Source organism: Coregonus clupeaformis, chromosome 23, assembly GCF_020615455.1.
Source record: "Coregonus clupeaformis isolate EN_2021a chromosome 23, ASM2061545v1, whole genome shotgun sequence".
NCBI lineage: Eukaryota > Metazoa > Chordata > Actinopteri > Salmoniformes > Salmonidae > Coregonus > Coregonus clupeaformis.
Window position 1 is genome coordinate 26,135,214 of NC_059214.1, and position 18,555 is coordinate 26,153,768.

General features: G+C 41.4%; 1 protein-coding gene across 1 annotated transcript in view; it reads right to left on the bottom strand.

The window, feature by feature from the left end:
- LOC121536700 (R3H domain-containing protein 1-like) overlaps positions 1–13,209 on the bottom strand; it is a 70,636-nt gene extending 57,427 nt beyond the window's left edge. The window contains exon 1 of the mRNA XM_041844144.2: positions 13,112–13,209. The gene's annotated coding sequence lies outside the window, so the exon portion shown is untranslated. The remainder of the gene's footprint in view (positions 1–13,111) is intronic.
- Between the last annotated feature and the right edge of the window lie 5,346 nt (positions 13,210–18,555).

The following is an 18,555-nucleotide window of genomic DNA, read 5'->3' on the forward strand; positions in this document are numbered from 1 at the left end:
AGGGTCAACACTGCAAATATTGACTCTTTGCATAAACTTAATGTAATTGTCAATAAAAGCCTTTGACACTTATGGAATGCTTGTAATTATACTTCAGTATACCATAGTAACATCTGACAAAAATATCTAAAAACACTGAAGCAGCAAACTTTGTGAAGACCAATACTTTTGACCACAACTGTAGATTATGGCTTCCATCAATGTAATTGTCTGCATCATTTCCAATCCCCCATATACAGTGCATTCGGAAAGTATTCAGACCCCTCGACCTTTCCACAATTTTACATTGCAGCTTTATTCTAAAATGGATAAAATTGTTTTTTATCCTCAATCTACACACAAGACCCCATAATGACAAAGCAAAAAGTTATAATTTTTTTTGCAAATGTATTAAAAATAAAAAACAGAAACATTACATTTCAATAAGTATTTCAGACCCTTTACCCAGTACTTTGTTGAAGCACCTTTGGCAGCGATTACAGCCTCGAGTCTTCTTGGGAATGGCGCTACAAGCTTGGAACACCTGTATTTGGGGAGTTTCTCCCATTCTTCTCTGCAGATCCTCTCAAGCTCTGTCTGGTTGGATGGGGAGCGTCATTGCACAGCTATTTTCAGGTATCTTCAGAGATGTTCTGGGCTATGGCTGGTCCACTCAAGGACATTCAAAGACTTGTCCCGAAGCCACTCCTGCGTTGTCCTGGCTGTGTGCTTAAGGTCGTTGTCTTATTGGAAGGTGAACCTTCGCCACAGTCTGAGGTCCTGAGCGCTCTGGAACAGGTTTTCGTCAAGGATCTCTCTGTACTTTGCTCCGTTCAACCTTCCCTCGATCCTGACTAGTCTCCTAGTCCCTGCCACTGAAAAACATCCCCACAGCATGATGCTTCTACCACCACGCTTCACAGTAGGGATGGTGCCAGGTTTCCTCCAGACGTGACGCTTGGCATTCAGGCCAAAGAGTTCAATCTTGGTTTCATCACACTCTACCATAAAGGCCTGCTTGGTGGAGCGCTGCAGAGATGGTTGTCCTTCTGGAAGGTTCTCCCATCTCCACAGAGGAACTCTGGAGCTCTGTCAGAGTGACCATCGGGTTCTTGGTCACCTCCCTGACTAAGACCCTTCTCCTCGGATTGCTCAGTTTGGCCGGGCGGCCAGCTCTAGGAAGAGTCTTGGTGGTTCCAAACCTATGTGGCCACTGTGTTCTTGGGGACCTTCAATGCTGCAGAAATGTTTTGGTACCCTTCCTCTGATCTGTGCCTCGACACAATTCTGTCTCGGAGCTCTACGGACAATTCCTTTGACCTCATGGCTTGGTTTTTGCTCTGACATGCACTGTCAACTGTGGGACCTTATATAGACTGGTGTGTGCCTTTCCAAATCATGCCCAATCAATTGAATTTACAACAGGTGGACTCCAATAAAGTTGTAGAAACATCTCAAGGATGATCAATGGAAACAGGATGCGCCTGAGCTCAATTTCAAGTCTCATAGCAAAGGGTCTGAATACTTATGTAAATCAGGTATTTCTGTTTTTAAAGATTTATAAATGTGCAAAAAAAATCTACAAAAGTGTTTTTGCTTTGTCGTTATGGGGTATTGTGTGTAGATTGATGAGGATTTCTCTTTTATTTATTCCATTTTAGAATAAGGCTGTAATGTAACCAAATGTGGAAAAGGGGAAGGGGTCTGAATACTTTCCGAATGCACTGTATTTTTGGTAAATATATACACTACCGGTCAAAAGTTTTAGAACACCTACTCATTCAAGGGTTTTTCTTTATTTGTACTATTTTCTACATTGTAGAATAATAGTGAAGACATCAAAACTATGAAATAACACATGGAATCATGTAGTAACAAAATAAGTGTTAAACAAATCAAAATATATTTTATATTTGAGATTCTTAAAATAGCCACGATTTGCCTTGATTACAGCTTTGGACACTGTTGGCATTCTCTCAACCAGCTTCACCTGGAATTCTTTTCCAACAGTCTTCAAGGAGTTCCCACATATGCTGAGCACTTGTTGGCTGCTTTTCCTTTACGCTGCGGTCCGACTCATCCCAAACCATCTCAATTTGGTTGAGGTCGGGGGATTGTGGAGGCCAGGTCATCTGATGCAGCACTCCATCACTCTCCGTCTTGGTAAAACAGCCCTTACACAGCCTGGAGGTGTGTTGGGTCATTGTCCTGTTGAAAAACAAATGATTGTCCCACTAAGCCCAAACCAGATGGGATAGCGTATCGCTGCAGAATGCTGTGGTAGCCATGCTGGTTAAGTGTGCCTTGAATTCTAAATAAATCACAGACAGTGTCACCAGCAAAGCACCACCACACCATAACACCTCCTGCTCCACCGCGTCTCAGAAAGATAGGGCGGTTGGAACCAAAAATCTCCAATTTGGACTCCAGACCGAAGGACACATTTCCACCGGTCTAATGTCTAAATTGCTTGTGTTTCTTGGCCCAAGCAAGTCTCTTCTTCTTATTGGTGTCCTTTAGTAGTGGTTTCTTTGCAGCAACTTGACCATGAAGGCCTGATTCACACAGTCCCCTCTGAACAGTTGATGTTGAGATGTGTCTGTTACTTTACTCTGTGAAGCATTTATTTGGGCTGCAATTTCTGAGGCTGGTAACTCTAACTTATCCTCTGCAGCAGAGGTAACTGGGTCTTCCATTCCTGTGGCGGTCCTCATGAGAGCCAGTTTCATCATAGCGCTTGATGGTTTTTGCGACTGCACTTGCAGAAACTTTCAAAGTTCTTGAAATGTTCTGTATTGACTGACCTTCATGTCTTAAAGTAATAATGGACTGTTGTTTCTCTTTGCTTATTTGAGCTGTTTTGCCATAATATGGACTTGGTCTTTTACCAAATAGGGCTATCTTCTGTATACCCCCCTACCTTGTCACAACAACTGATTGGCTCAAACGCATGAAGGAGGAAAGAAATTCCACAAATTAACAAGGCACACCTTGGGCTCCCGAGTGGCGCAGCGGTCTAAGGCACTGCATCTCAGTGCTTGAGGCGTCACTACAGACCCCCTGGTTCGATTCCAGGCTGTATCACAACCGGCCGTGATTGGGAGTCCCATAGGGCGGCGCACAATTGGCCCAGCGTTGTCTGGGTTTGGCCGGTGTAGGCCGTCATTGTAAATAAGAATTTGTTCTTAACTGACTTGCCTAGTAAAATAAAAAATAAAATGTTCCAGGTGAAGCTGGTTGAGAGAATGCAAGAGTCTGCAAAGCTGTCATCAAGGTTAGTTTTGATGTCTTCACTATTATTCTACAATGTAGAAAATAGTAAAAATAAAGAAAAACACTTGAATGAGTAGGTGTTCTAAAACGTTTAACCTGTAGTGTATATATATTTTTATATTTTTTCCTTTATTATTTTCCCCTAACCCTACCACCCCTCCCCTAACTGGTGTAAACTAATGGACAACAACACTTAGGCTTCTACTTCCAGTTTATACATAATATATACATTTTATGGACACAGTATATTTTACAATAGTTCTTTTGTTTGTTTTTAGTCCCATCCTTCAGCTACCCTCAACCCCTCCCATCTATCTCAGAAGACCATCCAGTTGATTTTTATTTCCCATATATTTTTCAACTGTGTGGTTTCACAAAAGTTCTGAACCTTATACATTTTATGGACACAGTACATTTTACATGTTATCTTGTTATTTTTAGTCCCATCCTTCAGCTACCCTCAACCCCTCCCATCTATCTCTGAACACCAACCAGTTGATTTCTATTTGCCATATATCTTTCAACTGTGCTGTGATGTTTCACAAAAGTTCTGAACCTTTCTATTCTCATAGTTTCTTCAGATGGTAAATTAAAGATAAAACATTTTTGCTAAGAGTATTATTATATTATTGATCGATTGACTGACTTTAAAAAAATCACCCAGCAGTGCTATTTGCAGAGTTAGCTCGAGGTAAATGTTGCAATTCAGCCATTCCTGAACCTGCGACCAAAAACAAGCTACATATGGACAGTACCAAAACAAATGATCTAATGATTTTGTCTCTTCGGAGCAAAATCTGCAGAGCTGGGATGGTTGTATCCCCCATATATATATATATATATATAAAACATTCTATAGGAAACAGGAAGTCTCTGTACTATTTTATAAATGCCGACAGATCATTTGACATGGTGGGATCTTTTTGTATCTGTAAAATTAATTATGCGAGAAAAGCGAAGTAAACTTGGAGTCACGCAATGATATGGTGTGGGGTCCTCCCACTACGACTCGGAAAACCATTCAGGTTATTAGGCTACAGATGAAATAAGTTATGAAGTTCACAGGGTGGTGAAAGTGCACGGTGATTGCGTCGCAGTGCTGAAGCGCCACTACAGCCTCGGGTTCGATCCCAGGCTGTGTTACAGCCGGTCATGACGGGGAGACCCATAGGGCAGCGCACAATTGGCCCAGCGTCGTCCGGGTTAGGGGAGGGTTTGGCCGGGGGGGGATTTCCTTGGCTCATCGCATTCTAGCGACTCCTTGTGGTGGGCCGGGGGGCGTCTGCAAGCTGACTTCAGCCGTCAGTTGAACAGTGTTTCCTCCAACACATTGGTGCGGCTGGCTTCCGGGTTAAGTGAGCAGTGTGTTAAGAAGCAGCGCGGCTTGGCAGATCATGTTTCGGAGGATGCATGACTCGACCTTCGTCTCCCAACGAGACAAGATCGTAACTACCAATTGGATATCATGAAATTGAGGAGGCGAAAGGGGGTAAAATTCATCCCCCCCAAAAAAAGTGCACGTGATGAGCTTGATGCTCTTTTCCAATAAATATTGAGGGTCTTATTCTGGTGACATGACGATCGATGCTTGACTACAAAAAATATACCTTTTAATAACTGAGCATTTTCTAGATTCAAAACGGACCCCCTGCAACTGGACAAGGACATTTTATATGACTTCTGTTTCCACAAATCGAGGATGAAGACAGTATCGCCCAAGTTAAAGTTGGATACCAAAAATGTTGATTATATCCCATTATCTGGTGTAACAATCTGCAGCTATAGAATTACCAGATACCCTATATCACGTGTCCAACTAATTCCACGGAGGGTCGAGTGTCTGCGGGTTTTCGCTCCACCCTTGATTGATGAAATAAGGTCACTAATTAGTAAGGAACTCCCCTCACCTGGTTGTCTAGGTCTTAATTGAAAGGAAAAAACAAAAACCTGCAGTTGGGTGATAGCTAGTTCTCACTAAACTGGCACTTGACAAAAAAATAAAAATAATCCCACCATAAATCCTTTTGGATTACTAAAATTAGGATCTGTAGTTATCCATTTCATAATTGTTGTGTTTATTGATTCGAATGCATTTTACAACAATTTCCACAACTGCCAATGGAGAAAAAAAAGTTTGAAGTCGCAAAAAGTAACAAACAAATGGCCTAAAAAAAAAAAAAACATTGCTCACCTAATGAAAAGGCCTGAGTTAAACATAACACTGAAAACAAATATTTTAAAATGTAATTAAAATGTGTAATTTCTCATTACCACAACACAACCTTTTCTGAATCTTGTTTGTCATAATTACTAGTGGATACATGTTATTTTTATGTACACATATCTGGATAAAGAACAAAAGGCACTATCAGACTAATCCAAAATTACTAAAGTATGCGTTAATATATCCTAAATATTGCTGCATTACGGTAATGATATGCAGATTTTGAAGATGACAATGCATGTTTCGGTAATGTTGCATAGTTTGCCATTGAAAAACTGTACTGACCTCTATTAGAGATTCAGTAATCCAATTAATCAAACTGTCATTTGTTAATCGCAAATGACTTGCATAATACTAAAAATCACTGATCTTAATGCAATCAACTAAAATACCCCTTAATTTAGCATAAGTACTGTAATTAACTGCATGTATTTTCAAAAGTAGAGAACAACCAATATAGATTTTTTTTTAGGGCCGATGCTGATTTTTGGGGGTCAAAGAGGTCGATCGCCGATATTTTAGGTCGATATTCAACATCATAGAATTAGAAAATGTTGATGACTAAATCTCCCAGACAGCCATGTATACATGAACGCATCCATTTAAAAATCAAACAATAAAATTGACATTGTTTTTATCAACCTAACGGTAATAATTGTATTTGAATGGTAAATCTCTTGATAAACTAGGGAAATTAAGATGGCATAGGCGTGCTTACAATACAAGTGAATGCATATTCAATAGGAGTGTACGCATGCATTGAGTTATTGAGCTTGTTTTGGCTGATCAGTGGAGTCCATGGTGCTACAGATGACAAACAATCCGTTTGCCTTCCATGTGGGACTTATATTAGCATACTGATCAAGAACATTTGCATAGAAGTGTCACTCCAGCATGTCAAGCCTGTATGGAAAGACATCATATAGGCACTGCTGTTAGTTTGAGAATATAAAATAACATCTATTCAATGCAAATGGATCCAACGTAATGTCATGATTTCTGATCACGAATGCTTATGAAACTAGTATTTTTAGTCATTTTCCGTGATCTGGAAAAAGTATTTGTTGGTAAGTTAATGGTTCTCAGCTTTTTAGTCATTTTGGTAATGAGAAGGTCAAATGTCGTAAAGGGGGTGTTTGAGAATAAGATCCTCATTCTGAAGGCATATAAGTGAATAAATAAAATGAACTTGTGCTCATATAAGGACTACTCCTGTAGTCCTCGGTGAATAAAACCTTATTTTAAAAATGATTGGAGTTTTTGCAGTAACTTGAAAAAGTGTTACGGTAATGAGAAACATGTCCACAGACACTGCTGTTACGTAATAAATATTATAGTTTAATGTAAACTTATTCAAATAAATTAGGTTATTCTAAAGTAACATTTTATAAAACAATGACCCGAGAATTTAATCCGGACGCATTTCGGTAATGAGAATTTGGGGTGACACTTAAGTGATAATGCCTGAGAAGCCGGTGTTTGGAGTATATATTGGCACGGGTGTTGTTAGGCCCGAGACGAAGTCGACTTCGAGGGCATTATCACTTTAATACAACGGGTTACCAACATATTCAAATAATGATTGACATACAGTGGGGGAAAAAAGTATTTAGTCAGCCACCAATTGTGCAAGTTCTCCCACTTAAAAAGATGAGAGAGGCCTGTAATTTTCATCATAGGTACACGTCAACTATGACAGACAAAATGAGAAGAAAAAAAATCCAGAAAATCACATTGTAGGATTTTTTATGAATTTATTTTCAAATTATGGTGGAAAATAAGTATTTGGTCAATAACAAAAGTTTCTCAATACTTTGTTATATACCCTTTGTTGGCAATGACACAGTTCAAACGTTTTCTGTAAGTCTTCACAAGGTTTTCACACACTGTTGCTGGTATTTTGGCCCATTCCTCCATGCAGATCTCCTCTAGAGCAGTGATGTTTTGGGGCTGTCGCTGGGCAACACGGACTTTCAACTCCCTCCAAAGATTTTCTATGGGGTTGAGATCTGGAGACTGGCTAGGCCACTCCAGGACCTTGAAATGCTTCTTACGAAGCCACTCCTTCATTGCCCGGGCGATGTGTTTGGGATCATTGTCATGCTGAAAGACCCAGCCACGTTTCATCTTCAATGCCCTTGCTGATGGAAGGAAAATCTCACGATACATGGCCCCATTCATTCTTTCCTTTACACGGATCAGTCGTCCTGGTCCCTTTGCAGAAAAACAGCCCCAAAGCATGATGTTTCCACCCCCATGCTTCACAGTAGGTATGGTGTTCTTTGGATGCAACTCAGCATTCTTTGTCCTCCAAACACAACGAGTTGAGTTTTTACCAAAAAGTTCTATTTTGGTTTCATCTGACATTCTCCCAATCCTCTTCTGGATCATCAAAATGCACTCTAGCAAACTTCAGACTGGCCTGGACATGTACTGGCTTAAGCAGGGGGACACGTCTGGCACTGCAGGATTTGAGTCCCTGGCGGCATAGTGTGTTACTGATGGTAGGCTTTGTTACTTTGGTCCCAGCTCTCTGCAGGTCATTCACTAGGTCCCCCCGTGTGGTTCTGGGATTTTTTCTCACCGTTCTTGTGATCATTTTGACCCCACGGGGTGAGATCTTGCGTGGAGCCCCAGATCGAGGGAGATTATCAGTGGTCTTGTATGTCTTCCATTTCCTAATAATTGCTCCCACAGTTGATTTCTTCAAACCAAGCTGCTTACCTATTGCAGATTCAGTCTTCCCAGCCTGGTGCAGGTCTACAATTTTGTTTCTGGTGTCCTTTGACAGCTCTTTGGTCTTGGCCATAGTGGAGTTTGAAGTGTGACTGTTTGAGGTTGTGGACAGGTGTCTTTTATACTGATAACAAGTTCAAACAGGTGCCATTAGTACAGGTAAAGAGTGGAGGACAGAGGAGCCTCTTAAAGAAGAAGTTACAGGTCTGTGAGAGCCAGAAATCTTGCTTGTTTTTAGGTGACCAAATACTTATTTTCCACCATAATTTGAAAATAAATTCATAAAAAAATCCTACAATGTGATTTTCTGGATTTTTTTTCTTCTCATTTTGTCTGTCATAGTTGACGTGTACCTATGATGAAAATTACAGGCCTCTCTCATCTTTTTAAGTGGGAGAACTTGCACAATTGGTGGCTGACTAAATACTTTTTTTCCCCACTGTAGGTTTATTTGAACAGTGAGAGACAGAATAACAAAAAAAAAATCCTGAGTCAGGTTTGTAGGCCTCCTTGCTCGCACACACTTTTTCAGTTCTGCCCACAAATGTTCTATAGGATTGAGGTCAGGGCTTTGTGATGGCCACTCCAATACCTTGACTTTGTTGTCCTTAAGCCATTTTGCTACAACTTTGGAAGTATGCTTGGGGTCATTGTCCATTTGGAAGACCCATTTGCAACCAAGCTTTAACTTCCTGATTGATGTCTTGAGATGTTGCTTCAATATATCCAAATAATTTTCCTTCCTCATGATGCCATCTATTTTGTGAAGTGCACCAGTCCCTCCTGCAGCAAAGCACCCCCACAACATGATTCTGCCACCCCCGTGTTTCACGGTTGGGATGGTGTTCTTCGGCTTGCAAGGCACCCCCTTTTTCCTCCAAACATAATGATGGTCATTATGGCCAAACAGTTATATTTTTGTTTCATCAGACCAGAGGACATTTCTCCAAAAAGTACAATCTTTGTCCCCATGTGCAGTTGCAAACCGTAGTCTGGCTTTTTTATGGCGGTTTTGGAGCAGTGGCTTCTTCCTTGCTGAGCGGCCTTTCAGGTTATGTCGCTATAGGACTCGTTTTACTGTGGATATAGATCATTTTGTACCCGTTTCCTCCAGCATCTTCACAAGGTCCTTTGCTGTTGTTCTAGGATTGATTTGCACTTTTCGCACCAAAGTACGTTCATCTTTAGGAGACAGAACGCATCTCCTTCCTGAGCGGTATGACGGCTGCGTGGTTCCATGGTGTTTATACTTGCGTACTATTGTTTGTACAGATGAACGTGGTACCTTCAGGCGTTTGGAATTGCTCCCAAGGATGAACCAGACTTGCGGAGGTCTACAATTTTTTTCTGAGCTCTTGGCTGATTTCCCCATGATGTCAAGCAAAGAGGCACTGAGTTTGAAGGTAGGCCTTGAAATACAATGTCAATTAGCCTATCAGAAGCTTCTAAAGCCATGACATAATTTTCTGGAATTTTCCAAGCTGTTTAAAGGCACAGTAAATTTAGTGTATGTAAACTTCTGACCCACTGGAATTGTGATACAGTGAATTATAAGTGAAATAATCTGTCTGTAAACAATTGTTGGAAAAATTACTTGTGTCATGCACAAAGTAGATGTCCTAACCGACTTGCCAAAACTATAGTTTGTTAACAAGAAATTTGTGGAGTGGTTGAAAAACTAGTTTTAATGACTCCAACCTAAGTGTATGTAAACATCCGACTTCAACTGTATGTGTGTGTATATATATATACAGGTAAAAGTCAGTAAATTAGAATATTTTGAAAAACTTGATTTATTTCAGTAATTGCATTCAAAAGGTGTAACTTGTACATTATATTTATTCATTGCACACAGACTGATGCATTCAAATGTTTATTTCATTTAATTTTGATGATTTGAAGTGGCAACAAATGAAAATCCAAAATTCCGTGTGTCACAAAATTAGAATATTACTTAAGGCTAATACAAAAAGGGATTTTTTAGAAATGTTGGCCAACTGAAAAGTATGAAAATGAAAAATATGAGCATGTACAATACTCAATACTTGGTTGGAGCTCCTTTTGCCTCAATTACTGCATTAATGCGGCGTGGCATGGAGTCGATGAGTTTCTGGCACTGCTCAGGTGTTATGAGAGCCCAGGTTGCTCTGATAGTGGCCTTCAACTCTTCTGCGTTGTTGGGTCTGGCATTCTGCATCTTCCTTTTTCACAATACCCCCACAGATTTTCTATGGGGCTAAGGTCAGGGGAGTTGGCTGGCCAATTTAGAACAGAAATACCATGGTCCGTAAACCAGGCACGGGTAGATTTTGCGCTGTGTGCAGGCGCCAAGTCCTGTTGGAACCTGAAATCTCCATCTCCATAGAGCAGGTCAGCAGCAGGAAGCATGAAGTGCTCTAAAACTTGCTGGTAGACGGCTGCGTTGACCCTGGATCTCAGGAAACAGAGTGGACCGACACCAGCAGATGACATGGCACCCCAAACCATCACTGATGGTGGAAACTTTACACTAGACTTCAGGCAACGTGGATCCTGTGCCTCTCCTGTCTTCCTCCAGACTCTGGGACCTCGATTTCCAAAGGAAATGCAAAATTTGCTTTCGTCAGAAAACATGACTTTAGACCACTCAGCAGCAGTCCAGCTCTTTTTTTTCCTTAGCCCAGGTGAGACGCTTTTCGCGCTGTTTCTTGGTCAACAGTGGCTTGACACGAGGTATGCGGCAGTTGAAACCCATGTCTTTCAAGCGTCTCTTGGTGGTGGATCTTGAAGCCCTGACTCCAGCAGCTGTCCACTCCTTGTGAATCTCCCCCACATTTTTGAATGGGTTTTTTTCACAATCTTGACTAGGGCGCGGTGATCCCTATCGCTTGTACACTTTTTCTGACCACAGTTTTTCCTTCCCTTTGCCTCTCTATTAATGTGTTTGGACACAGAGCTCTGAGAACAGCCAGCCTCTTCTGCAATAACCTTTTGTGTCTTTCCCTCCTTGTGCAATGTGTCGATGGTCGCCTTTTGGACAGCTGTCAAATCTGAAGTCTTCCCCATGTTTGTGTAGGCTTCAGAACTGGACTGAGAGACCATTTAAAGCCCTTTGCAGGTGTTTTGAGTTAATCAGCTGATTAGTTTGTGGCACCAGGTGTCTTCAAAATGTAACCCTTACACAATATTCTAATTTTGTGACACACGGAATTTTGGATTTTCATTTGTTGCCACTTCAAATCATCAAAATTAAATGAAATAAACATTTGAATGCATCAGTCTGTGTGCAATGAATAAATATAATGTACAAGTTACACCTTTTGAATGCAATTACTGAAATAAATCAAGTTTTTCAAAATATTCTAATTTACTGACTTTTACCTGTATATGCCAGCTGATTCATGATTTCAACTAGCTGAGAAACGCTGCCTGCCTGTCTGTCTCGTCCCGACCCGTTCATTACTATGGGACAGCTGGAGATCGAATTTGAATATTGAAACAATGTTGCAAATGTCGGAGAGACAGACAGCAAGGTTTATACAAATCTCCACTGTTGAAAACTAAATGTTAGTCTAAAAGAAATGTGAGATAATGTCTACATGCTTTTTATAGTGGAGATCAAGTTTATAAAGAGCCTGGCTGGACTGATGATACAGTGGATTGCGCAGTCAGATGGAACAGAGTAAATAGGCATTTTAACGTCATAGATTTAGCCGGCTGTAACTTGTTGAATAGACACCAGCTGGAAGGCCATTTTAACCAATCAACATTCAGGATTAGACACACCCATTGTATAATGTGCATATAATCTGGGTGGTTTGATCCCTGAATGCTGGCATACGTGATATATCAGACCATATACCATGGGTATGACAAAGCATTTCTTTTTACTGCTCTAATGATGTTAGTAACCAGTTTATAATAGCAATAAGGCACCTCGGATATCAAGGCTAAGGGCTGTATCCAGGCACTCTGCGTTGTGTAGCACTTAAACAGCCCTTAGCCGTGGTATATTGGCCATATACCCCCACCCCCTTGGGCCTTATTGCTTAAATAAACTAGACATCTTAGTCTTCAGAATGATAGAAAACCACAATGCAACAATCAACTAACTCAATTGGTTAATGCCATGGTTAAAACTGGTTTCACGAGAATCACCCACTCAGCTAGTGCTGCAAGCTCTCCGCCAAACATGAAAGCTCACTTAGCTATCTTTCATCGCATTACAAAATTGAACCCAACCGGCTAACTTGCGCGAGTCAGTAGTTTCAAAGAGCATGAACTTGTTAAATATGAACTTTGCTAGCATCTCGATCAGGCCACATCTACCGCGACTGTTTTATTCAGACAGTATTGCTACATGTAACTAGCTAAATAACTAACTCGTAGTTAGGTCATTGTGCACTGACACTAGCTACAAAAGGGGCCAACTGATGGCTTGCAAAGGCAGCTTTTGGCTAACTACCTAACCTAGCCACCTAACGTTACCGCCCCCTTGCCTTACTAGCGCCGCAGAACGCGATTATGGCAGGCCTCACATGGTTAGCGAGCATATGCTAGCTAGCCACATAGCTAACTAACTAATTATGTAAAATAACAGTTAGCTGACTAAGTTACAAAGGTTAGTTACCAGTGTAACAAAGTCAATTTTTTATATTTTTTTTTTAACGACTATGTCCGCATGACACGTGCTTACAAAAAAACTTGTCAGGAAGAATCCCTTGCTTTTATTCGTCAGGTTAGCTAGATAGCTAGCTAGTCTTTCAACTAGGCCAAAGCTTCGTCAACATTGCCTTTCTCACCATTGGACGCCGTTTAACTAGCTAGCTGCTAGCTAACTTAGCTGCGCTAATTACGTTCACACAATATTCAATAAAATAGTTAACACGTTACATTTATAAACCATTAAATTGTCCTTACCGGCAGCGTTAGGTTGTTATTTAGCGGTGTGTATATTTGTTTCTATTTCCAGTCAGTCGGCAACATGCGAGCGAGGGGGAGGCAGCGCGTCTGCAACTGACTGACAGATAGGGGGAGGTTGCCAGACTATGATACCAATTCTTGGTATAGTCAAACAAAACTCTGCAGAATTTGGAAAGCCAGAATGTTGAATAACATTTAATTTGAATGTACTCTACCCGACCGGTTGTCCACAGAAAAGTGTTATTTCCCCAACTTTTTAGAGTGTCAGTACTGCAATTGAAATTTCACCTGGCACATGCGCAAACCCATGTAAACACCTGCAAGACTTCGTTAGTATGCATTCATTGCGTGCATGTACTTCTGTCTTGTACACGTGCCTTAGGTCATGCGCAAACACATCTTGATTGCCATACACAGAGACCCATTTTTTGAAGTCGGTTTAAAGGTCCAATGCAGTCGTTTTTTTTTCAATATCAAATCATTTTGGGGTAACAATTAAGTGCCTTGCTATTATTATTTTCAATAGAAATGATCAAAAAGAAACAACAAAACCTTCTTAGCAAAGAGCAATTTCTCAAGCCATGATTTTGCTAGGACTGTCTGGGAGTGGTCTGAGTGGTGAGGGGAAAACTAGCTGTTATTGGCAGAGAGGTTTGGAACTCACTTTTTTACCGTATGCTGATGTCACCAGGCAGGCCAAAACCATCCCACCAAAAGAGGCTGACATTTCAGGCGGTCTTTTCAAACAGCTCTTACACTATAAGGGCATATTGGGGATTTATTATTCTCCTAAATTGATGGGATGACTAACTTAGAAAGAATGCATTCTTGACTGGGCTAATGTAGGCTGTGACACCTGGCAGGCTGTGATTGATGTGAAGAGCTGTTTTAGGGGGTAAAATGAGATAAGGATTGTGTCTCCAAATGCTAGACTATTGTCGTGTATTAGGATTATGCCTTTGTTAAATGTTTTTCATGAAGAAATGGAATGTTGTTTATCTTAGTTCAAATGTAGCCGGTTGGAGGGTGACGCCCCAGGGGAGACTGGTGATTGGCCAGAAGAGGGAGCAACCCATCTGTTTGCATTGTTTATAAGTATGAGCAAGACAAAGAGGGAGTCAGAGCGGCCATTGCAATCTGAGGCGTCGCTCTCCGGGTGGGCATGTCACCTGTAACTTATGCTGAAAGCTTGTGATACGAATAAACCTTATGATCAAAGTTCAGTATGAGCGGACTCCTTTGTTTATCAGCAATAATTGCCAGCACTTACGCGATACGACACTATACTGGTTCTTTGTGATCTGTGAACCTTCCTTGGACGTAGGAATGATGTCTAAGGGAGCTGGCTCTTCTCACTATGACAGGTTGTTATGATGAACGTATGCCTGGTAACAGAAGAGGCTGGCAACAGGGGTGCATCAACGGATTGGCTGAGTAAAGTTTAAACCACACTCAGTCCTTTACTCTGATTGGCCAGCAGAGAAGTGGGAAACTTTCTCTGTCAGAGTATTTGAGTATTGGATCTGAAACAATGTGTTAGTTCTCTGGGGTGCCCTGTGAGGTATCTCAGAGAGCCCGTATATACGAAACATCATATTTACCATTGAAGGTTTTTGCATTAATTAAAATAACTAGTATATCTTAGAAGTCGTGTTGACCTCTTTTGTTCCTAATACCAGATTTGAATTGACGCGACTTTGACAGGCATTATCATAATTTTCACAGTATTATTACAACCTCATAGTCTGTAAATATATATAAAACACAGGAAAATCACATTTCTGACGGCACTGGGCCTTTAATAATACTGTCCTGTGGATATTTTGTCTCAAGTTTCGACCAGGTGAAGGATCAACCCCACGGACAGTCGGCAGAGTAAGTTAAAATATAATTGTATTCAACATTCGTGACAGACAACGGACGTTTAGGTTTCTTTTAATGTCAATTTTCCATGATGTAGACAATGGAAAGCATTGCCACATTCAAGACTGGGGGATGCAGAGTGGAACATTTTTACATTTTTAGTCATTTAGCAGACGCTCTTATCCAGAGCGACTTACAGTTAGTGAGTGCATACATTTTCATACTGGCCCCCCATGGGAATCGAACCCACAACCCTGCCGTTGCAAGCGCCATGCTCTACCAACTAAGCTACACGGAACAAATTAGTGACATCGAATCTTGTCCTATCACTAGCTAGCTAGCCACAAGGTGTGGACAAAAACATATGAAAACTATTATATGTTGATGCTATCATGAGAAAAGTCAATGAATTGAAACTTTTTTTTATTTTTATGTAACTAGTCAGTTGCTCTCTGGCTCTGGAATCTATGGAGAGGCAGCCATGCTGAAGTCAGATAGTCATTGTAAGGTGAGTGCAGTCAAGAGCAGGCCGGGAGAAGATGCCAAGAATTAAAACCACCCAGGTAAAATCTTTGTGTGTGTGTGTGTGTTTCTATAACAAGTGTTTTTTAAATTACAGAAAAAATTTCAGATGTTTTGCATACAGATAATGAAAAGTAGACAGCAGTATTTTGACAGGACAGGTGGTGGCAAGCATTTTGACAATTTGAGAAGAGTACTTATTTGAGAAGAATTTCAGAAGAGTACTCGTACTGTAATGTCATATTCTCATATATCCTTATCACCATCCTTATATTACTTCCTTCGTGAAACATGAAAACTTGTGAAAAACATTCTACATCTGTTCTAGCCAGGGCTGTCTTCAGGGTTACAGATAAAAGACAAGTTTCTTCAAAGTTAGCCACGGCGGATTCTAATTCCCGTGGGGTTGGAGGCGCTGAGCGAAGTCTGCCCAGGGACACAGTAGGTATCCCAAATGGCACCCTATTCCCTATGCAATAGTTTTGACCAGGGCATTGGTCAAAAGTAATGCACTATAAAGGGTATAGGGTGCCCTTTGGAACAAACATAGAGTTGGTGGAGTGAATTCAATTCCCTGGGAGGTAACAGTCGCTGCTCTGGTTAGGTCAACATGGGACACAAGGGTCTGTGTTCCAATGGTCTTCTTTTTTCCCTGCTGGCTTCTCGGTGCGTTAGTAAAGATCAGGTTAGCTAAAGCCTAGCAAAGGGTATCGATTTGAGGCTGAGCACTCAGACAATGCCCTTCCTTACAGCAAATTTGTTGATGTCCTCTCTGACTTTACCTTCTGAGCCAATAAAATAATCAAATGTGTAATTGAGTGCCCGGATACTAGTGATCTGCAAATGTACAGTATATTCATGATAAACAAGAGCAAATACATGAATTACCCAGCTTTAGAGCACCACTCATTGCTCTTGCCCATGACCCTTTTCAACCTAAAATATTCCTCTTCAGACAATGGCACAAGCTCTTCAAACCTCAACATCCCCCCACACAAACCAATACACAAACAAGTGAACTTTGAAGCACGTTGTTATGTGCTGAGTATGCTCATATTCAAACCACCAGTTTTTCCACCTCTCTCTTTTTCTCTTTCTCTCTCTTGCACTCTCTCTCTCTCCATATACAGTGCATTTGGAAAGTATTCAGACCCCTCAACTTTTTCCACATTTTGCAAATGTATACAAAATAAAAAACGGAAATATCACATTTACATAAGTATTCAGACCCTTTACTCAGTACTTTGTTGAAGCACCTTTGGCAGCGATTACAGACGCTACAAGCTTGGCACACCTGTATTTGGGGAGTTACTCCCATTCTTCGCTGCAGATCCTCTCAAGCTCTGTGATGTTGGATTGGGAGCGTCGCTGCACAGCTATATTTAGGTCTCTCCAGAGATGTTCGATCGGGTTCAAGTCTGGGCTCTGGCTGGGCCACTCAAGGACATTCAGAGACTTGTCCCGAAGCCACTCCTGCTTTTTCTTGGCTGTGTGTTTAGGGTCGTTGTCCTGTTGGAAGGTGAACCTTCACCCCAGTCTGAGGTCCTGAGCACTCTGGAGCAGGTTTTCATCAAGGATCTCTCTGTACTTTGCTCTGTTCATCTTTCCCTCGATCCTGACTTGCCTCCCAGTCCCTGCCACTGAAAAACATCCCCACAGCATGATTCTGCCACCACCATGCTTCACCGTAGGGATGGTGCCAGGTTATCTTGGTTTCATCACACCAGAGAATCTTGTTTCTCATGGTCTGAGAGTCCTTTAGGTGCCTTTTGACAAACTCCAAGCGGGTTGTCATGTGCCTTTTACTGAGGAGTGACTTCCGTCTGGCCACAGTCTACCATAAATGCCTGATTGGTGGAGTGCTGCAGAGATGGTTGTCCTTCTGGAATGTTCTCCCATCTCCACAGAGGAACTCTGGAGCTCTGTCAGAGTGACCATCGGGTTCTTGGTCACCTCCCTGACCAAGGCCCTTCTCCCCCAATTGCTCCGTTTGGCCGGGCGGTCAGCTCTAGGAAGAGTCTTGGTGGTTTCAAACTTCTTCCATTTAAGTATGATGGAGGCCACTGTGTTCTTGGGGACCTTCAATGCTGCAGACATTTTTTGGTACCCTTCCCCAGATCTGTGCCTCAACACAATCCTGTCTCGGAGCTCTACGGACAATTCCTTCGACCTCATGGCTTGGTTTTTGCTCTGACGTGCACTGTCAACTGTGGGACCTTACAGTGAGGGAAAAAAGTATTTGATCCCCTGCTGATTTTGTACGTTTGCCCACTGACAAAAAAATGATCAGTCTATAATTTTAATGGTACAGTGGGGATTTTTTTTATTTAGTCAGCCACCAATTGTGCAAGTTCTCCCACTTAAAAATATGAGAGAGGCCTGTAATTTTCATCATAGGTACACGTCAAGAGAGGATTGGGAGAATGTCATATGGTCAGATGAAACCAAAATATAACTTTTTGGTAAAAACTTGTTGTGTTTGGAGGACAAAGAATGCTGAGTTGCATCCAAAGAACACCATACTTACTGTGAAGCATGGGGGTGGAAACATCATGCTTTGGGGCTGTTTTTCTGCAAAGGGACCAGGACGACTGATCCGTGTAAAGGAAAGAATGAATGGGGCCATGTATTGTGAGATTTTGAATGAAAACCTCCTTCCATCAGCAAGGGCATTGAAGATGAAACGTGGCTGGGTCTTTCAGCATGACAATGATCCCAAACACACCGCCTGGGCAACGAAGGAGTGGCTTCGTAAGAAGCATTTCAAGGTCCTGGAGTGGCCTAGCCAGTCTCCAGATCTCAACCCCATAGAAAATCTTTGGAGGGAGTTGAAAGTCGGTGTTGCCCAGCGACAGACCCAAAACATCACTGCTCTAGAGGAGATCTGCATGGAGGAATGGGCCAAAATACTAGCAACAGTGTGTGAAAACCTTGTGAAGACTTACAGAAAATGTTTGACCTGTGTCATTGCCAACAAAGGGTATATAACAAAGTATTGAGAAACTTTTGTTATTGACCAAATACTTATTTTCCACCATAATTTGCAAATAAATTCA